The sequence below is a fragment of the Rhinatrema bivittatum genome, chromosome 5, assembly GCF_901001135.1.
Source record: "Rhinatrema bivittatum chromosome 5, aRhiBiv1.1, whole genome shotgun sequence".
In the NCBI taxonomy this organism is placed as follows: Eukaryota; Metazoa; Chordata; class Amphibia; order Gymnophiona; family Rhinatrematidae; genus Rhinatrema; species Rhinatrema bivittatum.
In genome coordinates, this window is record NC_042619.1 from 24,966,168 (window position 1) to 24,989,131 (window position 22,964).

The 22,964-nt window shown below is 44.4% G+C and overlaps 1 long non-coding RNA gene across 1 annotated transcript in view; it reads left to right on the top strand.

The window, feature by feature from the left end:
* LOC115091869 overlaps window positions 1-22,155 on the top strand; it is a 32,806-nt gene extending 10,651 nt beyond the window's left edge. The window contains exons 2-3 of the long non-coding RNA XR_003856832.1: window positions 16,408-16,569; window positions 22,080-22,155. This is a non-coding gene — a long non-coding RNA (uncharacterized LOC115091869). The remainder of the gene's footprint in view (window positions 1-16,407; window positions 16,570-22,079) is intronic.
* Window positions 22,156-22,964: the final 809 nt, after the last annotated feature.

Consider the following 22,964-nt stretch of genomic DNA (forward strand, 5'->3'; position numbering starts at 1 on the left):
CAGCGCCTGTCCTCCATAGTCGCAGTTACACAAGCGCTTCGCCTGTCTTTAACCTGGTGGACGACTCAAATCAATCTCCTTCAGGGCTTACCTTTTCTCCTACCAGATCCACAAGTAATCCTGACCACCGACGCTTCCCACATCGGTTGGGGGGCTCATGTGGACGATTTCCAAACCCAAGGGTTATGGTCACCAGAGGAAGCCGAACACCAGATAAATTTTTTGGAACTTCGAGCAATCCGTTTCGCGCTCAGAACGTTCAAAGATCGTCTTTCGAATCAGATAATCTTAATCCAGACAGACAACCAAGTGGCCATGTGGTACATAAACAAGCAGGGAGGCACAGGCTCTTTCCTTCTGTGTCAGGAAGCTGCGCAGATTTGGGCAGAAGCCCTCTCCCACTCCATGTACCTCAGGGCCACTTACCTGCCGGGAGTAGACAATGTATTGGCAGATCAGCTGAGCCGGGTCTTCCAACCACACGAGTGGTCACTCGATCCTCTGGTAGCGACCTCTCTATTTCACAAGTGGGGTTCTCCCCACATAGATCTCTTTGCGTCCCCTCAGAACCACAAAGTAGACGATTACTGCTCTCTCATTCGGAGCCACCACTCTCGGCCGAGGGATGCCTTCTCCCTCAAGTGGACATCAGGTCTGCTCTATGCATTCCCTCCACTTCCTCTTCTGTCAAGGACTCTCGTGAAGCTTCGCCAGGACGGAGGAACCATGATCCTGATAGCACCCCACTGGCCACGCCAGGTGTGGTTTCCCATTCTTCAGGATCTCTCCATCCGCAGGCACATCCCTCTGGGAACGGATCCGCATCTGCTCACTCAGAACGACGGATGCCTCCTCCATCCCAACCTCCAAGCCTTGTCCCTGACGGCATGGATGTTGAAAGGTTAGTCCTTCAGCCTTTTAACCTTTCGGATTCGGTTTCTCGTGTCCTGATAGCTTCACGAAAGCCCTCCACCAGAAGATTCTATTCGTATAAATGGAAAAGGTACACATCTTGGTGCACTTCCCAGTCCCTTGATCCCCTTTCCTGTCCAATCTCTAAGTTCTTGGACTATTTATGGCATCTATCGGAATCGGGTCTTAAAACCTCTTCCATTAGGATGCATGTCAGTGCAGTAGCCGCTTTCCATAAAGGCATACAGGGTGTCCCTATTTCAGTACAACCCCTGGTAACACGCTTTCTTAAAGGCTTGCTCCATCTGAAGCCACCCTTACGTCTTCCGGCCCCATCTTGGGACCTTAATCTGGTTCTTGGTCGGCTAATGAAACCACCTTTCGAACCTCTACACTCCTGTGAATTAAAGTATCTCACATGGAAGGTATTATTCCTTTTAGCTGTCACTTCAGCTCGCAGGGTTAGTGAGTTACAGGCCTTAGTTACCTATCTGCCTTACACTAAACTCCTGCAGGACCGGGCGGTACTCCGCACTCACCCTAAATTTTTACCTAAGGTAGTTTCTGAGTTTCATATTAATCAATCCATCATACTACCTATCTTTTTTCCCAGGCCCCACTCCAACTCCGGGGAACAGACTCTGCATACCCTAGACTGTAAACGGGCTCTAGCTTTTTATCTAGACCGTACAGTTTCTCACAGGAAGAGCACTCAATTATTCGTCTCTTTCCATCCTAACAAGTTAGGACAACCTGTGGGTAAGCAGGCTCTTTCCTCCTGGTTGGCGGACTGCATTTCTTTTTGCTATCAGCAAGCTGGCATTCCTTTTCAAGACCGTGTAAAAGCACACTCTGTGAGGGCCATGGCGACTTCGGTGGCACACCTTCGATCGGTGCCACTTCCTGACATCTGCAAAGCTGCAACCTGGAGTTCTCTCCATACTTTTGCAGCCCACTATTGTTTGGACAAAGCTGGAAGACAGGACTCCATCTTCGGCCAATCTGTCTTGCGTAACCTTTTTCCAACATGATGTACCAACACCCTTCCACCTTCCCGGTAGGGTGCGGATGCCCTTACCAAATTCCACCCCAGTTGTTGTGCCTCTTGCACGTCTTTGGGTGCATTTGGTGCAAGTCGGGACATCCTCAGCTCGGTACTCACCCATTTGTGAGGACAACCATCCTGCTTGTCCTGTGAGAAAGCAAATGTTGCTTACCTGATGTAACAGGTGTTCTCACAGGACAGCAGGATGTTAGTCCTCACGAAACCCGCCCGCCACCCCGCGGTGTTGGGTTCGTTTTGTTTTTACTTTTTAGGCACTGCCTGTAGCTTTGAAAATCAGACTGGAGGGAGACCCCTGCTGGCTGCAGGCTCAGTGCCTTGCTGGGCATGCCCAGTAGGGGCCAGTCAAAGTTCTGTTTAAACTTTGACAGACGTTTTCCGTGGTGGGCTCCATCCTCGATGTCACCCATTTGTGAGGACTAACATCCTGCTGTCCTGTGAGAACACCTGTTACATCAGGTAAGCAACATTTGCTTTCTCAACCGATAAGGTTGAAGGAGACAGAGAAATCTTCAGCGCAGAGCTACATGGTGGGGACGGTGTTTCTGGCACACCTGGGACTCAGCGAAATCTCATTGGCCATCGGGGGGTGGCGTTCGCTCCTTGTCAACCCCCGAAGTGGCCCTCGCTCCCGGAAGTTTTGGCATGGAGGAGAAAAACCCATCTATTTTCTTTTGAAACAAATCCGCAGGCTCCAAAGAAGGTAAATTTTCGCGGAGTTTTGCCTTCTGCTTAGTAGGTAGCATATTGCGCAGTAGTAAAAAGGAAAATTTTCAATTCAAGGAAAACAATTGGCAGAGCATCTCTCTCCTGCTCCTTAACAGTCAGCCATCTTGGATTTCTCCCCCAGAAAAACCTAGTTTTGAGCAGTAACCAGTTTGGTTGGTCTTTTCTGTGCTGGATGTCAGACAGATTCTGTTTCTGAAACCGTGAGTGTGAAATAGTACAAAAAAAAATGTATAAAAGGAGAAAGAAAGGTGAGCTGTTGTCTGTTACAGTGTCACTGTACTGTCAGAGGAGACAATGTAATCTCGCTGACTGTTACAGGGTTACTTTTATCATTCAACATGGACAAGCGTGTACTCTTCAGCACTAGAGAAAGAGAGCTGTGTTTCACAGCAGAGCCATATAGCAGGGACTCTGGCTGGAAGCCAGGTACAGCAGCCTTTGTTTTCTGAATTTCTCTGTATGGAAAGGAGTCAGTGTGCTATGTGTTTGACTCTTTCAAAAACTGTCACTTAGTTACTGATGTAATTGTTTAGTCAACAAAACAGACTGGCATGCTTTATTTTTAATAAAAGTGACTGACTGCCCTGCTGTCTGTGTATGTCCACACTACATTGTAACACTGAAACCCCCTAATCACTACCAGTGATCTGAGTGTTTCAAATTCTGTCACACTAAGATCAAATTGTAGATGTGGCAGCAATGGCAGAAGAAGAGGAAAGGCTTTTTTCCACAGATAAGCAGGGCTGAATTAGCCATGCTTTCTGGGAGCGGCCACTGGTGGCTCTTAGCAAGAACTTATAGTAGCATGCTGCTGTTCCCGCGCGGCTAACTGTCTCCTGTCAGTTCTTTTTTTCTCTGCACACAATTCGGACCGCAACTTCTTCTGTCTTCTCACTATCTCCTCTCAACTTGAGAGCCCCATACAGCACTTTTCAGTGCTCACTATGGCCCAAAGGCCCCCGGGTTTAAATTTTGCTTTTGTGCCAAAATTATGTCTGCGACCGATGGACTTAAACTTTGTTACCTCTGCCTCAGGCCCGATTATGATATGGCGGCTTGCCACAATTTGTGGGAAAATGTCCCCCAGGGCCCAAAGACAATGGGCCACAATAATACCCCACCTAAGGGAGAGTGTCCAGGATAGATCGGGGTCCTATGCCCCGCAACATTCAACTCAATCTTCCATGGCCAGGGAAACAAACAAACCGAAGGACACCAAAAGAGCCTCCTCTCTTTAACCCTCCTCCACCGGGAGGGTGAAAGTAAGGTTGGGCAACCCCCTTCCAAGAGGACTCATAAAGACCCGACTTTGAGCTCTTCCCGGAACCGAGATGCGTCGTCTGCATCGGGTTGGCCTACATTTGCGCAGGGAGATGTTCCAAGCCGAAACAAAGATCCGGTGCATCAGACTTCGGTCAATGCGCGTCCCATCTGGCTCGCTTGACGCAAGATGCAGAGGTCCCGACACTGCTGACGCATCCACCGACGCACCCGATGCACGCTGTTGAAAAACATGACAAAGCAAAGAAGACCCATCATGTCAAACACAGGACATCAGTCCCCAAAAGACACCGAGCCCTTCAGAGTCTAGAGCGAGTAGCTTCCTCACCACTACCAATACTACTGTCAGACTATTCAGGTGGTTCAGATAGGGACACCCAACATCACTCCCTTCTCTCTTCTTCCTCTGCCTCTGCCACATATGATGACCAGAAAAAATCAATATGCCACTGCTACAGCGATTGTAACTATAATCAATAAATCATGAGCTGTTGCTCAATCGCTGGAATAATGTATATTTTCTTGGTAAAATGGATTATTTCTTTTTTTAAAAATTTGTTTTAAAATAAAGATTTTTATGACACCTACTATATACCATGTGTGTGTGAATTGATTAATTATTTATGTATGGTATGTTAACAATGTAAAGGAATTGGAGGAAAGTTTCATATAAATTCGTTGGTGTCTCCGCACCACGATTATGTGGTGTTATAATCATTAACTATCCCCCTCCTCCTGTGTGAGTTTTTTGTGAAATTTTTTGTAAAATTTTTTGCAAAGAATTACTTCACCTCTGTAACCTCTTCCGTGTGGTGAGCATCAAATAATTTATGTACCATGACGGTATTTTATACCGAGAGCTCTAGACTCTCTACTATAGACTATAAACTATAAAGGAGTAAAGTTCAGACTTCCCTTTAAAATGTTGGTTGTGTTGTCCGATGTTCAAACGATGGTCCCGACACAGACTGATTGTCTTTCCTCAGGGATGTAGAACGTTATAATGCAGCCAACTTTTGCAGAATCTGAGTAAACTCCGTTGAAAAAAGTCCTCTAGCGATCTTGTATAGATGGCTCTTGACGGAGTTGCTCTGGCTCCGTCGCCGGAAGAGTAATTGTGAGTTGTACTGAATCCTTTTTATATGCCAGCGAAAGGGCAAAATTTAACCAATGACCGTGTAAAGGCTTACTGACGTCATCACGCCGACCTGGTGGAGAACTTGTACACGGAGCAACCAGACGTGCTCTCCAACCTGACAGGAAACTAGGTATTGTACTCGCGTGAAACTCCCTTAAATGCCATATTAAAGAATTTAATCTGATGCGACCGAAGGCCTTTACAAGACGCCCAGAAATGTTGACTATGCTTTTAAAACAAGTACCGGGGATATTGAATAATCGCTAGAACTTTTTGTTGATGTGAGATCCGTACTGTTATAACAAAGAATTCCAATTTAGGTCGTCATTCATTCCCCGTGGGGCTGATGTGTTTAGGGTGAAGATCCAGAATACTTCTCGTTGATTGAGAAGAGCCCTGTTGTCCCCGCCCCTGGACGGGGCTTCAAGATGTTCCAAGATCGTCCATTTCAAATCGGTGATCATATGTCCACTATCTGTCAAGTGTTGCACCATTGGTGCCGTCATTTTTGCTGTATTGAATCTGGACTTGTGCTCTCCCAGTCTTACCTTAACTGGTCTCGAGGTGCGACCTATATATAGCTGGGGGCACTTTTTTCAACGGAGTTTACTCAGATTCTGCAAAAGTTGGCTGCATTATAACGTTCTACATCCCTGAGGAAAGACAATCAGTCTGAAACACGGATCGGCTGTGTCGGGACCATCGTTTGAACATCGGACAACACAACCAACATTTTAAAGGGAAGTCTGAACTTTACTCCTTTATAGTTTATAGTCTATAGTAGAGAGTCTAGAGCTCTCGGTATAAAATACCGTCATGGTACATAAATTATTTGATGCTCACCACACGGAAGAGGTTACAGAGGTGAAGTAATTCTTTGCAAAAAATTTTACAAAAAATTTCACAAAAAACTCACACAGGAGGAAGGGGGATAGTTAATGATTATAACACCACATAATCGTGGTGCGGAGACACCAACGAATTTATATGAAACTTTCCTCCAATTCCTTTACATTGTTAACATACCATACATAAATAATTAATCAATTCACACACACATATGATGACCAGGCATGTCACTCAAGAAAAAAATCTTCTATCTCCAGACACTCTTCTTGGAGTCACCTTACAGGACCCTCTCCCCCCTCCGAAAAGGAGAAGGACAGCTAGGCCTTCTAAAGAACTCAAATGGGTGGCCTCGTAAACTTTGTCTCAGATCATTGGGCTTCTCCAGACCTTCTCTGATTCGGTGGTCCATGCCAAACATCCTAGGTCCCCCTCAAGTATTTCTGTGATAGTCAGATCAGTCGACACTTCCTTCTACTCCGCATTCAGACCCAAATATCGTTTTTAAGGACTTGAGTCTCCAAGGAAGCCCACATCTCAAGAAACCAGAGGCCCCTTCTCCGCCATCCCCCCTACTTCTCCACAGGGATACCTTCTGACCCTCATGGTGGTTTGCCAGAGCCGACATCTCTGTCTGAAGACCTCACTTACTCCAGGTTTGTAGAGAAACTGGGTTCTGTAACATTGAAACCAAGGTCCGAAGTACACGACCTTCTTAAGGTATTCGACATTCCAGCGGAGCATACAGTGCTTCTGTCTTACTCAGTGCTCAATGCAGTCATGGACGAGGCCTGGGAGGCCCCTTTCTCCACACCCATTACATCCAGGAAAACGGAACTGAAATTTCAAATACGAAAATCTCAGCACTTTGCCGCACTACAGCTTTCGTACACCTCCATCATTGTGGAGTCTGCTATGAAAAAGGCCAGAAAGACATGACTATACTCAAATACTCCACCAGGCAAAATCAATCGTTACCTAGATGATTTTGGGTGAAAGATATTCCAGGGATCAATGCTAAATGTAATTGTTCACTGTATCAGACTATGGAATTATTCTCCAGCTGTTTTTTGTTCTATGTAAACTGGTATGATTTACATGTAATGTAAGAATGTCGGTATATAAAAATCCAAAATAAATAAATACATAAATGCCAAGGTGCAGCAGCACCAGTTTATTACTCAGTATCTGAGTGCCTCAATGTCTAAAATCTGAGGAAGACCAACCTTCAGGGTCAGACCAGCCTAAGCATTTGGCGACTGATTTAGAAGAAGGCCTACATCACCTTTTACGCACTGTCTATGAAGTGTTTGATATATCAGCCTGATCATCTGCAGCCGCGATTGCAGCATGATGCATAGCATGGTTGAGAGCAAGTGCGATCCATGAAGATGTTCATGACAAACTTGCTGATCTCCCCTGCAAGGGAGATAATTTATTCTGTGATAAGCTTCACGAGACTGTGTCTCAACTTAAAGAACAGTATGTGGCAGTATCCTCTCTTACCTCCTTCCAAGATCAGTCTATGTCAAGATGCTATTATCCCTCCTACAGAAGGCCTTTCTATCCCCGGTGCTCTTACAAGCCATGCCCGCCATACCATCCTCCATCCTACGTCACCCAGAGGTTTCAACCACCCCAGACTCAACCTCAATGGGGTAGACCCCTCACGCAGCACACACCAAAACCACCCCCAGCTGCTGCTCCCAAGACCCACAGTCTTTTTGATCCATCTGCAACCACTGCTACCACAAGCTGTAGGAGGCCGACTTAATTCTTTTGCATCAGCATGGGAACAGATGACGACATATTGTTGGGTTCTCAGCATCATCCTGAATGACTGCTGCCTGAATTTCAAAATGATTCCCCCGTTACCACATTTGATTCCCCCTTCCTGAGAGACTGATGATCCCCCTCCTTCTACAGGAGATCAAGATCCACCTGAGCCAAAGGGTGATATGGAAGGTTCCCTGTTCTCAACAGTCCCTGGGATTTTATTCACAATGCTTCCTCATATCCACGAAAACCGGGAGACTACGGCCCATCCTGGACCTCAGAGGGTTGAACAGGTTCCTAATCAAAGAGAAATTCAAGATGACGTCTCAAGAATTTCTTATCCTATCTATAGCCTGCAGTCTGGATGTGCTCACTGGACCTCAAAGATGTTTATGCCCACATACCCATGCACCCCTCTTCATGGAGCTACCTATGCTTCCAAACTCACAAACAGCACTATCAATATCAAGTTCTTGCCTTCGGCCTCTCATCAGCGTCGAGAGTTTTCACCAAATGTCTTGCAGTAGCTGTGGCCCACCTTAGGGGACGAGTTTTATGCCCTCCTCTCAGTCTCGACAATTGGCTCCTAGTAGCGCCAAGTCCAGATCTGATTCGCACCCAGCAAATACGAGTCCTATTCTTCTTGGCAAATCTAGGCTTTTTGGTCAACTATGAGAAATCTCACCTGGAACCATTTCAAACAATACAATTTATAGGGGCGCTCATCAACACACAACTTTGCAAAGCCTTCCTCCTAGAAGTCAGAATCAACACATTTCAGACCTAGCCAGATCAAAGAGGGATCTACAGCAACCCACTGCACATCAAGTGCTGATGCTTTTGGGTCACATGGCAGCAGCCACTTATGTGATACCTCCATGTTCATCTATACATGCAAAGCCTCCAGTGGGACTTGAAATCGCAGTGATCCCAATGTTTTCATCTCATGCCCCAAAAAATAATCTTAACCTGTTCCATGATTGAAGATATCGACTGATGGCTGTGCCCAAAAACTCTACCCTCCGGTGCGCCCTTTCGGCATCTACTCCATCAGATCATACGGACTACAGATGCCTCCATGATGGGATGGGGAGCCCATGTTTTACATCTAAAGACTCAAGGACTATGGTCAATGGAAGAGCAAAACTGCCAAATCAATCTATTAGAACTCCATGCCATTTGCTACGCTGTCTACACCTTCTCATGGCTTCTTCAACACAAATTGGTCATGATTTACACAGACAACCAAGTGGCCATGTACTAAGTAAACAAGGATGGAGGGTCAGGTTCCATGACTCTGTGCAAAGAATCCATACTACTACTGGAGTGGGCACTAGTGCTCTGAATTCAACTTCAAGCAACTTATCTCCCCGGTGTGAGGAACTCCGAAGCGGACAGACTCAGCCTCCGCTTCCACCCCCATGAATGGGAACTCAACGAGGTGATGGCTTACATCTTCCGATGTTGGGGAACACTCTAGTAGACCTCTTTGCCACAGAACACAATGCAAAACTGCAACAGTTCTGCTCCCTACGACAAAGCAATCGCAGAATAGCCCAAGATGCCTTCCTTCTGCAGTGGTCGAACGGCCTTTTCTATGCATTCCCTCCAATCCCACTGATAGGACGGGTACTGCAAAAATGCATCTTGGACAATTCCATCCTCATCCCCCTGGCAGCCATAAGAACATAAGAAAATGCCATACTGGGTCAGACCAAGGGTCCATCAAGCCCAGCATCCTGTTTCCAACAGTGGCCAATCCAGGCCACAAGAACCTGGCAAGTACCCAAAAACTAAGTCTATTCCATGTAACCATTGCTAATGGCAGTGGCTATTCTCTAAGTGAACTTAATAGCAGGTAATGGACTTCTCCTCCAAGAACTTATCCAATCCTTTTTTAAACACAGCTATACTAACTGCACAAACCACATTCTCTGGCAACAAATTCCAGAGTTTAATTGTGCGTTGAGTAAAAAAGAACTTTCTCCGATTAGTTTTAAATGTGCCCCATGCTAACTTCATGGAGTGCCCCCTAGTCTTTCTACTATCCGAAAGAGTAAATAACAGATTCACATCTACCCGTTCTAGACCTCTCATGATTTTAAACACCTCTATCATATCCCCCCTCAGTCGTCTCTTCTCCAAGCTGAAAAGTCCTAACCTCTTTAGTCTTTCCTCATAGGGGAGTTGTTCCATTCCCTTTATCATTTTGGTAGCCCTTCTCTGTACCTTCTCCATCGCAATTATATCTTTTTTGAGATGCGGCGACCAGAATTGTACACAGTATTCAAGGTGCGGTCTCACCATGGAGCGATACAGAGGCATTATGACATTTTCCATTTTATTCATCATTCCTTTTCTAATAATTCCCAACATTCTGTTTGCTTTTTTTTGACTGCCGCAGCACACTGCACCGACGATTTCAATGTGTTATCCACTATGACACCTAGATCTCTTTCTTGGGTTGTAGCACCTAATATGGAACCCAACATTGTGTAATTATAGCATGGGTTATTTTTCCCTATATGCATCACCTTGCACTTATCCACATTAAATTTCATCTGCCATTTGGATGCCCAATTTTCCAGTCTCACATGGTAAGCCTACCTAGTCTATCTCTCCATACAGCTGCTCATTCTGCTCAAAAACAAACCAGGCCTTCTATCACAAGAACAGGGGATGTTGCTACATCCCATGCAGGACTCCCTCCACCTGACTGCATGGAGATTGAAAGGAAAGCACTGAGTCACCTCACCATTACTCAGGACATCCAAGATATCCTGATCACAGCGAGGAAGCCTTCCACGAGGAAAAATTATGCTGGAAAGTGGTCATGATACCAGCGTTGGTGCATAACAGAATCCTTGGACCCTTTCTGTTCCTCACTGGAACAACAACTTAAATACCTTCACCTAATTTTTAGTTCTGGTCTTGCGATATCCTCCATCAGAGTGCATCTTAGTACCATCACAGCAAACCATTCCTCTGGTGAGGATGACTCCATCTCTATGCATCCTCTAATATCCCGCTTCGTGAGGAGCGCCTTACACCTTAGGACCCCCCCCCCCCCCTGTGATGCCTCCTGCTGTCCCATGGGACCTCAGTGTTGTCCTAGAGATTCTGATGTTTCCATCCTTCAAACTGCTAGGGAAGATGGTATTAAAATTTTTAACCTGGAAAGTGCTATTTCTCGTTGCAATCACATTGGCCCGACAAGTCGGAGAACTGCAAGCTCTAGTACATTATCCTCCCTTCCTCCAGTTTTATCATTTATTTATTTATTTATTTATTTATTTATTTATTAACTTTTATTTACCGACATTCGTGAAGCACATCATGCCGGTTTACAATGAACTCAGGCGGAAAATTACAATGAAACAATAAAACAATGGAGCAATAAAACAAGGGAGGAGAGAGGGGAAGGAGGGGAAGAGGGGGAAGAGGGGAAGGAGAGAGGGGAAGGAGGATAAGGAGGGGTGGGGGAGGTGGGTTCGTAGTCACCCTACGAACGCATCCTTCCTTTGTTCCCAAGGTGGTCTCGGCCTTCCATGTCAACCAAACAGTTACTCTACCAATCTTCTTTATGAAACCCCATGCCTCAGAAAGGGAGTCACTGTTAGAGATGTGAATCGTGTGATCGATCGTCTTAACGATCGATTTCGGCTGGGAGGGGGAGGGAATCGGATCGTCGCAGTTTGGGTTTTTTAAATATCGTGTAAATCGAAAACCGGCACACTAAAACATCCCTAAAACCCACCCCGACACTTTAAAATAAATCCCCCACCCTCCCGAACCCCCCCAAAATGCCTTAAATTACCTGGGGTCCAGTGGGGGGGGGGGAGGGGAAGGGGGAGGGCGGGAAAACCGGCACACTAAAACAACCCTAAAACCCATCCCGACCCTTTAAAATAAATCCCCCACCCTCCCGAACCCCCCCAAAATGCCTTAAATTACCTGGGGTCCAGAGGAAGGGTCCCGGAGTGATCTTTTACTCTCGGACTTCCGTGCGTTGTAGAAATGGCGCCGGCGCTACCTTTGACCTGTCATATGACAGGTCAAAGGTAGCGCCGGCGCCATTTTTTTTTTGTCCCCCGACGTCAGGAGCGTAGGAGATCGCTCCCGGACCCCCGCTGGACCCCCAGGGACTTTTGGCCAGCTTGGGGGGGCCTCCTGACCCCCACAAGACTTGCCAAAAGTCCAGCGGGGGTCCGGAACGACCTCCTGCAGTCGAATCGTGTTGCCGTACGGCCGGCGCCATTTTGCGCAAAATGGCGCTGGCCGTACGGCAACACGACCTTTGACCTGTCATATGACAGGTCAAAGGTAGCGCCGGCGCCATTTCTACAACGCACGGAGGTCTGAGAGTAAAAGATCACACCGGGACCCTTCCTCTGGACCCCAGGTAATTTAAGACATTTTGGGGGGGTTCGGGAGGGTGGGGGATTTATTTTAAAGGGTCGGGGTGGGTTTTAGGGTTGTTTTAGTGTGCCAGTTTTCCCGCCCTCCCCCTTCCCCTCCCCCTTTCCCCGATTTACGATTTTTTGACAATAAATCGGGGGAATTGTTATTGTATCGCGGCTCTAACGATTTTTGACGATTTAAAATATATCGGACGATATTTTAAATCGTCAAAAAACGATTCACATCCCTAGTCACTGTTACACTGGATTGCAAAAGGGCATTGGCTTACTAATAAACAGAGAACCAATTCCCCTCGCAGACCATTACAACCTTTTCTTTCCTACAGTCCAAATGCCCCGGGATTGCTGGTGTCCAAGCGCACACTGGCCAGTTGGTTAACACAATGCATCAACTTCTGCTATCACAATTGACTAGTCTCTCTATCATCAAAAGCCAAAACCCATCAACTGAGGGTGGTAGCAACTTTCATTCCCCATTTGCGACAAGTTTCTCTTCAGGATAAGACATAGGGGAGCATTTGCATAGGGTAAAGAACCTTGGGAAATACGACCATCTTAATTGGGACACAATGACCCAATAAAGAAAGAGGCAGAGCTTTCCACTGTGCCAGCAAGGCCTGAACAGACTGCAGTGTGGACTCGATATTCTGAGCATAAATTTCCTCTACAGTACGCGCCACTTAAATCCTGTTAAGCGCACTCAACAATCCCCAAGTATCTAAAGTGGGATGTGGCCCAGGTAAACGGAAAAGGCACCTGCTAACCTGATTGCAAAGTGGGAGATAGCGAAAACGCCACTGATTTCCCATAATTAAGCCAGAGCCCTCCATGAAGTTAGCATGGGGCACATTTAAAACTAATCTGAGAAAGTTCTTTTTTACTCAACGCACAATTAAACTCTGGAATTTGTTGCCAGAGAATGTGGTTCGTGCAGTTAGTATAGCTGTGTTTAAAAAAGGATTGGATAAGTTCTTGGAGGAGAAGTCCATTACCTGCTATTAAGTTCACTTAGAGAATAGCCACTGCCATTAGCAATGGTTACATGGAATAGACTTAGTTTTTGGGTATTTGCCAGGTTCTTATGGCCTGGATTGGCCACTGTTGGAAACAAGATGCTGGGCTTGATGGACCCTTGGTCTGACCCAGTATGGCATTTTCTTATGTTCTTATGTTCTTAAACAACCTCAATGATAGCTCTTAGGCTTTTATTTGGATTTCTCACATAAAGGAGCATGTCATCTGCAAAAAGACTAAGCTTAATGAAATTGTTCTTAATCCATGTTCCCTGAAAAGTGTCAAGGGCACATAGTTTAACCGCTAATGGTTCTAAAGCAAGGACAAATAATAAAGGGGATAAGGTGCAACCTTGCCGAGTACCCCTGCCCAGCAAGGAGGTCTTCGATAGTGTCCCATTTACCAATAGCTGGGCCTGTGGTGATTAGTATAACAATTTAACCCAAAATTGCATTATTTCCCCAAAGTTAAACTGACTTAAAGTCTGAAACAAAACCACTCCATGCAGTCAAAAGCTTTTTCTGCATCTAAGCTGATGAGAAGGCCTTCGGGATTGCCAGGTGATGAGTGAAGTGAGACCATCAAGATTTTTGAAAGAATAGAGTTAGAAAGCTGGCCCTTTAATAAAGCCAGTTTGGTCTGGGGGGGCCATCTCCGCTATCATGGAACTTACCCTGTTAGCTAGGACCGCTGCCAACAACTTAATGTCTTGATTTAGGAGGGATATTGGCTGATGTGAGGAAGTCAGAGCAGGGTCTTTCCCAGGTTTGGAAGCCGAATTATAGTAGCAAGATTATGACCTGCATGAAAATGCCCCTTTTCTCTAGCAGCACCAAACATGTCCTTTAACGGAGCAAGAATAAGGTCGCCTAACAGTTTTATAAAATTCTGAGCCATGTCTATCAGATCCGGAGCTTTCAACAATTTCAGTTTGTAATAGCTCAGAGTAGCTCCGCCTCACTAATAGGCGATTCTAACAGCTCCCACGCTTGCGCACTCAGCTCTGGTAGCTTCAGATCATAAAAAAAATTATGATGTGATCAATCATTAACCGGCCCAGCAGCGTATAAAGATTTATAATAAGAAACAAAAGCCTTGGAAGGCCCCTCAGTCTTGTGGGGTATTGCAAAGAGAACTTAATCCCACATTGATATAATTGTGTGCAGTAAGGAGTGAGCTCCTTGCGCGCAGCCTGTGCGTTACTGAAAAAGTCAGGAAAGGGCAATAGCTTAGCCTCCTGAAAAATCAGCTCTTTTTTTTGCTGCAGTAAGCTTGCAGGATTTTCACTTTTTTCAGTATAGTTCAAGAATTGGACAATCACTTGCTGCAGCCGCTTCTGATCCAGGCCCCCAGCTGGTGTGCTCTTTCTACTAGGACCGGTCTGGCTGCGTTAATCTGCAGCTGGTCAGGGAGCCATCATTCACAGAGATGAAGTATATCCTCCCCATGCACTGTTTCTAGAAGACCTACTATGCGGATGTTATTTTGGCGGCTTCTATTTTCTAAGTCCTCCAGCTTCTCTTCCAGGGCCCTCTGTTGCTTCTCTGATGCAGAAAAACTTGCCTCCAGTGTCACCATGCGGTCCTCATGCTCAGCTAATTTTGCATGCACCCCGCCGACGACAGCAGCAGTATATTCCTCCACCTTGTCCCAGAGTTCATCCACAGAAGTTTGAATTTGCTGCAGCTTATCCACGAGCGTGGCAGACACCACTTGCGTGACGTCTTTAATTAATGCGTCTGAGAGGCCTTCCGGAGGCAGGCCCTCCAACGCCATCTTATCTTCTGGCCTTGGCAGCTTCTCTGGTCCACACGCTTAGGATGGCTCAACATGGTGACACTGGTAAATGAAAAGGCTGCCAAGACAATGCTGGGATCCTTAATAATTAAAGTAGCGGGTTGTGGCGTTCAGAACAGCAAATTAGGGAGAGGGATCCTGCCAGCTCCTAGGGAGTGAGAGCAGAGTGTGTGCGGTCAGGCAGGCAGCATAGACACATCCCCCTTCAGATGTTTAAAAGCTCAGCATTTCTAATAAAAAAATATGGCAAATAATGATGTACCAAAGCCTAAAGTTATCTAGTTTTATTTTTACTGAGTTTGTTGAACTTTTATTAGGACATCTGAAGTGCTGCTAGACATACAAGACTTGACTGAAAATATTTAGGGACTTTCATTTTTAGTTTTTATTTTTCATATGAATTTATCAGGGTTATGAAAGAATAAAAAACAGGAGAAAATCAGCAGAATAAAATGACTCCTTTTTCACAGTAACTATTAGAGTTTATTTTGGTGGACAGAAGCCAGGACAGTAAAACAGTATTAAGCAGATTCTCCCACCTATCCACTCAGCATCTCCCCTCTACCCCCATCCCCTGTCTAGTAAGTCTGTCTTTCTCTCTGCACTCAAAAAGAACTACCCTCTCCCCCCTACTGCAACAGCATTCATCCTTACTGGTGGTGGCTCCAGGCTGCTCCTCTGGTAACATGCTTGCTGTGGCTTTTGCACTCTGCAGCACTGCACTTCTGCTTTTCTATGGGGCCAAGGAGCCTGCTGAAAAGTGATTCGAATAGTGGTGGCACCAGACAGCAGGCACTTGCTGGTTGGGAAGGGGGGAAGCAGGACTTGAAACACTATATCAGCGGGATTGGAGGGTGAGTGCTTTTATTGGTAGGGGTGAACTTGAAATGTAGCACATGTGTTAGCCCCTATTGGCTTCCCTCAGTGGTGGGAGGCTTTGAAAGGCTGCATCTGCAGCTCTGGATCTGCTCTTTAATCAGTCTAAAATTAGGGTGAAAATTGATTTAAACCAGTTGTCATCTTTGGAAGAATATGGGAGTTTGTGAGTGAAAATCAATGAAAATAAAGGACTTTAAAAAAAATAAAATAAAAAATTAAACCATTTCATTTTCATGATAGTCCTTTGCGTTGTTCTTATCTAATCCTGAGGGTTTTTGCTATTGATGAAACCACAATAGATTGGTGCTGGCACTGTTGAGACCACCTTTTTGTAATTTGGACTCATGGGTACTAAAGCAAGCTAGTACTTTTAGCCTATTCTTAATATAATCATGGAAGTATGGGTAAGAAAATGAAGAAAAAAATTTTCATCTCATTTAACCTAGATTTTATAATATGAATATCCTATCTCCAGCTCTGCTTCATTTTAATTTGAGAGCTCTGACAAAGTATATATTCTAGTTAAAATCTTCCTTGTTTTAAACCAACAGAATCCAACATGGAGGAGTCTTGATTTTGGAATAATGCCTGATCGGCTAGATACATCCGTATCGTGTTTTGTAGTGAGGATTTGGGGTGGAAAGAAGGAACATTATCGGATGCTGATAGAGTGGAAAGTAAATCTGGATGGACTGAAGTATTTAGGGCAGCAGGTAAAGTGACATAAAATGTGCATGTGCTTGTTTGTTTTTATATTTGACCCCTGTTTTCTTTAGACTGAATGCCCTGATAAGTTATCTTATTGGAAGAAAAGCCTTCTTCAAGGCTCATGTTTCAATAGTTGGTTAACTGAGTTATTCTTGTGACAGAAATTGTCTTTCTCCCCTTTGGGACATGTGAGCTCGCCTCCCTATTGTTCCTAATTCTTGTTTGCATTGAGAGGTAGGAAATTATTACACTGGTCTCTTTCTTGACAGTGAACACTTGTTTTAAAAAAATGTTTAGTATTAGCTTCCTGAGCATTGTATATAATTATGTTGCTAAGCATACTATAATAAGTCTTGTAGTGTTCCTTTTGTTGATTTTATTTATAGACACTTGATATTCTATCTTTTTCCATGAATGGCCTCAAGGCAGATTACAAAACATGTTTTAACTAACAATTCTATTTATTTATTTATTTATGAACTTTTCTTTACCGACATTCGTAAAAACACATCATGCCGGTTTACAATGAACTGAAAGGAGGAAATTAAAATAAACGAGGGGAAGGGAGATTGGACAGGCAAGAAAAGGGAGAGGGGAAGGAAGAAAGTAAATATAGATGGAAATAAAAGGAAAGGAGATGGAGAGGCAGTAATACATTTTAATACATTAAGAACATAAAAACATGCCATACTGGGTCAGACCCAAGGGTCCATTAAGCCCAGCATCCTGTTTTCAATAAGTGGCCAATCCAGGCCATAAGAACCTGGCAAGTACCCAAAAAACTAAGTCTATTCCATGTTACCGTTGCTAGTAATAGCAGTGGCTATTTTCTAAGTCAACTTAATTAATAGCAGGTAATGGACTTCTCCTCCAAGAACTTATCCAATCCTTTTTTAAACACAGCTATACTAACTGCACTAACCACATCCTCTGGCAACAAATTATAGAGTTTAATTGTGCGTTGAGTAAAAAAGAACTTTCTCCGATTAGTTTTAAATGTCACATGCTAACTTCATGGAGTGCCCCCCTAGTCTTTCTATTATCCGAAAGAGTAAATAACCGATTCACATCTACCCGTTCTAGACCTCTCATGATTTTAAACACCTCTATCATATTCCCCCTCAGCAGTCTCTTCTCCATACTGAAAAGTCCTAACCTCTTTAGTCTTTCCTCATAGGGGAGCTGTTCCATTCCCCTTATCATTTTGGTAGCCCGTCTCTGTACCTTCTCTATCGCAATTATATCTTTTTTGAGATGCGGCGACCAGAATTGTACACAGTATTCAAGGTGTGGTCTCACCATGGAGCGATACAGAGGCATTATGACATTTTCTGTTTTATTCACCATTCCCTTTCTAATAATTCCCAACATTCTGTTTGCTTTTTTGACTGCCGCAGCACACTGAACCGACAATTTCAATGTGTTGTCCACTATGACGCCTAGATCTCTTTCGTGGGTTGTAGCACCTAATATGGAACCTAACATTGTGTAACAATAGCATGGGTTATTTTTCCCTATATGCATCACCTTGCACCTATCCACATTAAATTTCATCTGCCATTTTGATGCCAATTTTCCAGTCTCACAAGGTCTTCCTGCAATTTATCACAATCTGCTTGTGATTTAACTACTCTGAACAATTTTGTATCATCTGCAAATTTGATTATCTCACTCGTATTTCTTTCCAGATCATTTATAAATATATTGAAAAGTAAGGGTCCCAATAGAGATCCCTGAGGCACTCCACTGCCCACTCCCTTCCATTGAGAAAATTGTCCATTTAATCCTACTCTCTGTTTCCTGTCTTTTAGCTAGATTGTAATCCACGAAAGGACATCGCCACCTATCCCATGACATTTTATTTTTTCTAGAAGCCTCTCATGAGGAACTTTGTCAAACGCCTTCTGAAAATCCAAGTATACTACATCTACCAGTTCACCTTTATCCACATGTTTATTAACGCCTTCAAAAAAGTGAAGCAGATTTGTGAGGCAAGACTTGCCTTAGGTAAAGCCATGCTGCCTTTGTTCCATTAAACCATGTCTTTCTATATGTTCTGTGATTTTGATGTTTAGAATACTTTCCACTATTTTTCCTGGCACTGAAGTCAGGCTAACTGGTCTGTAGTTTCCCGGATCGCCCCTGGAGCCCTTTTTAAATATTGGGGTTACATTAGCTATCCTCCAGTCTTCAGGTACAATGGATGATTTTAATGATAGGTTACAAATTTTTACTAATAGGTCTGATATTTCATTTTTTAGTTCCTTCAGAACTCTGGGGTGTATACCCATCCGGTCCAGGTGATTTACTACTTTTCAGTTTGTCAATCAAATCTACTACATCTTCTAGGTTCACCATGATTTGATTCAGTCCATCTGAATCATTACCCATGAAAACCTTCTCCAGTACGGGTACCTCCCCAACATCCTCCTCAGTAAACACCGAAGCAAAGAAATCATTTAATCTTTCCGTGATGGCCTTATCTTCCCTAAATGCCCCTTTAACTTCTCTTTCATCTAACGTCCAACTGAGTCCCTCACAGGCTTTCTGCTTCAGATATATTTAAAAACGTTTTTACTGTGAGTTTTTGCCTCTACGGCCAACTTCTTTTCAAATTCTCTCTTAGCCTGTCTTATCAATGTCTTACATTTAACTTGCCAACATTTATGCATTATCCTGTTTTCTTCTGTTGGATCCTTCTTCCAATTTTTGAATGAAGATCTTTTGGCTAAAATAGTTTCTTTCACCTCCCCTTTTAACCATGCCGGTAATCGTTTTGCCTTCTTTCCACCTTTCTTAATGTGTGGAATACATCTAGACTGTGCTTCTAGAATGGTATTTTTTAACAATGACCACACCTCATGCACACTTTTTACTTTTGTAGCTGCTCCTTTCAGTTTTTTTTCTAGCAATTTTTCTCATTTTATCAAAGTTTCCCTTTTGAAAGTTTAGCACGAGAGCCATGGATTTGCATACTGTTCCTCTTCCAGTCATTAATTCAAATTTGATCATATTATGATCACTATTGCCAAGCGGCCCCACCACCGTTACCTCTCTCACCAAATCCTGTGCTCCACTGAGAATTAGATCTAAAATTGCTCCCTCTCTCGTCAGTTCCTGAACCAATTGCTCCATAAAGCTATCATTTATTCCATCCAGGAACGTTATCTCTCTAGCGTGTCCCGATGATACATTTACCCAGTCAATATAGGGGTAATTGAAGTCTCCCATTATTACTGCACTACCAATTTGGTTAGCATTCCTAATTTCTCTTAGCATTTCACTGTCCGTCTCACCATCTTGACCAGGTGGAAGGAGGGATAATTGCATTAGTGGGACAATTTGGGCTTAGGGTGAGTGAGGTGAAGGTTGAGATGTCAAAAATGGAACAAATACTTTTAGAATTCTTCCTTGAAAAATTGAGTGAAGTCTTTTGATGTTTGTGGTATTAGGTGTTTTGGATTCAGGCCTGGAGAATTTCTGTACCATTTTGAAGAGTTTACCTGGATGATTCATGGAGAGTTGCAGTTGTTTAGAGATTTAGTCTTATTTTTTGCTTTGTTATATTTTTTGGAATGCTGTTTGCAGAAATGCAGGTTGGAGTCCATTTTATATTTTTCACTATGCCCATTTGAGTGATGAGGAGGCGAAGACCTTTTTAGTACATGGAGATTTTCTTTGGGGGGGGGGGCAGGGGGGGAATCTTGTAGGGTTGAGATTAGAGCCTTGATGGTAGCTTTGACTGATTTGTGCGGTATAAAATGTGTAAATATATTCATCCCAAGTGGTGTTCCTTATGTTTTTATACAAGTACTAGCAACTATACCCGTTCTACGCCTGGGCGGCGAGCCTTTTTATTGGCACATATGCTCTTGTATGGAAGCGTTAGCTGAAAAGCAAAAACTAAATTGTTTTCACCCAGGGCAAGGGACGCGGAGACACATTTGCTAAAGCCAGGGCTGGCAAAGTTTATTTACCAAGCTGTGTCTCGCACTTCCCCACACCCCCTCTCCTCTCTCACACACACATTCTCTCTCACTGGCATCATCCTCCCCTCATATAGGCACCCTCTCTTACCTCCCATGCTCTCTCACACCCTCCCCACCCTCCTCTTACCAACCATGCTCTCTGTCACCCCTCTCTCTCACACAGACATTCTCTCTCACCGGCATCCCCCCCCCCTGCTCTCTCTCTCTCACACCGTCCTGCTCTCTCTCATCCCCCCTCCCTGACACACATTCTCACTGGCATGCCGTGGGACCTGGGCCGTTCGCGGCGAAGATGAAGGGCCGGCATGCCGTTCGCGGCACACGGTGGCCTTCCATTTTCGCCTTGAGCAGAAAATAGCAGCGGAAACTCTGACATACCGCGAATGGAGCGTGTCCCGCGGCACACGCTCCGTTCACAGAGAAGATGAAGGCTTGGGCGCGCCGATCGCAGCACACGGGGGCCTTCCCTTTTCGCTGCGAACGGTGCGCCGGGCCTTCATCTTCGCCGCGAATGGAGTGTGCGCCATGGGACGCGCTCTGTTCGCGGCATGCCGGGGTCTCCTCTGCTATTTTCTGCCTGTCCCGCGATGGCTGCTGTCCTTCCGGTTTTAAATAATCTTCCGGCGAGGGAGGAAATCGGCGAGGTGCGGGAGGAAATCTGCGGGAAGGAGGAATTCTGTGGAAATTCTGCATTCCGCAGTAGCGCAGAATTCCCCCAGGAGTACCTCTTGTAGCTGGTGTTATGATGTGGCCGCTGTATGGCGAGTTTGAGCCTCCAAGGTGGCCAGGGAGCCACCTGTGCCATCTGTCGGCGGGCTGGGGAACATGCACGAGCACTGACACACTACCAAGCCCGATATATTATGGATGTTTTGAAAGAGTGTCAGTGAATGAATGAATGAATGAATGAATACTATGAAGTCACAATACGCAAAACTTTTACTCCTGTATAGCAATTCTAATGTTCCATTTCCAAGCAGGAACCTTTTTGTCATAGTGAAAAGCAACTGTGAAAATTAACCCTTTATATAAACTTCAGTTGTGCAAACCACCATATAGATGCTATCAACTCTTGAGTCCTATTTCTTGGAATTAAGTCTAGTCATGGAATGGTTGTGTTCTTTCTAAAGTGTTTTGACCAATGACTTTTTTTTTACTCTCAGGTCTAATAATTGTATTATTTTCTCTAATTCTTATCTTTAGTTTCCTTCTGACCTTTCCTATGTTTCAATAAATATAAAGTCTGTTTCACATATAATGAGGTGTTTTTATCTTGTAAATCTTGCTTGTGTTTAGATAATAAAGATGTTGATCGCAATCATTTTAGTGCATTGTGTTCCATTTCTGTCTCTAAAGCTCCCAGGTTTTGGGTAAGGCAAAAGGGACCCTTTAAGTATTTCTCCATTGAATTTACCTAGACTAGTCTCGCCTGCACAAGCAGATGAAGAATGTTCTTATAAGTAGTATGGTATTATGAGTTATTATGTTGTGCTTCTTTTTAGTGACAGATTTTTGTTTCCTTCCAGATACATGCTCGAAATCCAAATGAAATTATTTTTGGGTTAAATGATGGATTTTATGGGGCCTCGTTTGAACATAAGGTAAGAAAACCTAACAGCAGAGCAAACCATTTAATTATTCATCCGGCAGCCATGCACCCTGCACGTTTGTTTAATATTTATTTATTTCATTTAGATTCCCCCTTTTGTGACACTTCAGAGTCATTTTAAAATGTATTTTTTAAGCGTACAGACAGATGAAACCAAAACCAGTGGGTTATGCATCTCTACCAGCAGATGGAGATGGAGCAAAGCTGATAACACAGTATATATATATATGCCTGCAGTAACATCAGCCTGCCAGTATTCTCCAACTCCAGCAGATGGTGACGTGCATCTCCCTACTGGGGATTGCATTAAAGTTTTGAAGGAGAAAAGAGGAAAAAATCATTCACCCCGCTCTCCTGTGGTGATACCAAATGGTGCCTTCCTCAGTTTAGAATTTCTGAGGTGATTTCCATGGTCCCTCAGATGAGTGCCTTGGCCTGGTAGCTGGTTTTTCAAGTGGCGTGGACTTAGCTGTAAAAAAACAAAACAAAAACAAAACAGCTGAGTGGGTACAGGAAGCCAAGCATGGCGGTGAAGGTCTATGTCCTCTCTGCCTGCAGCTGGAGACGTCCTTGTACTGAACTGGAATGGGATGAGTTCAGGTAAAAGGTATTTAAAAAAAAAAAAAAAAAAAGACTCAGAGAAGGAGAGTTGAGTAGGGATTCCTCCCCCCCCCCCCCCCATTCTCTGTGTTTGGCACGTGATTTGATGGTTGCCCCTGCCTCCGTTGGAGTTCTGGGGATGGGGGCAGTCTGGCAGGTTGAGTAGCCCTTGTGGCTAGGCCATGCTCCAAGGCTCTGTTGG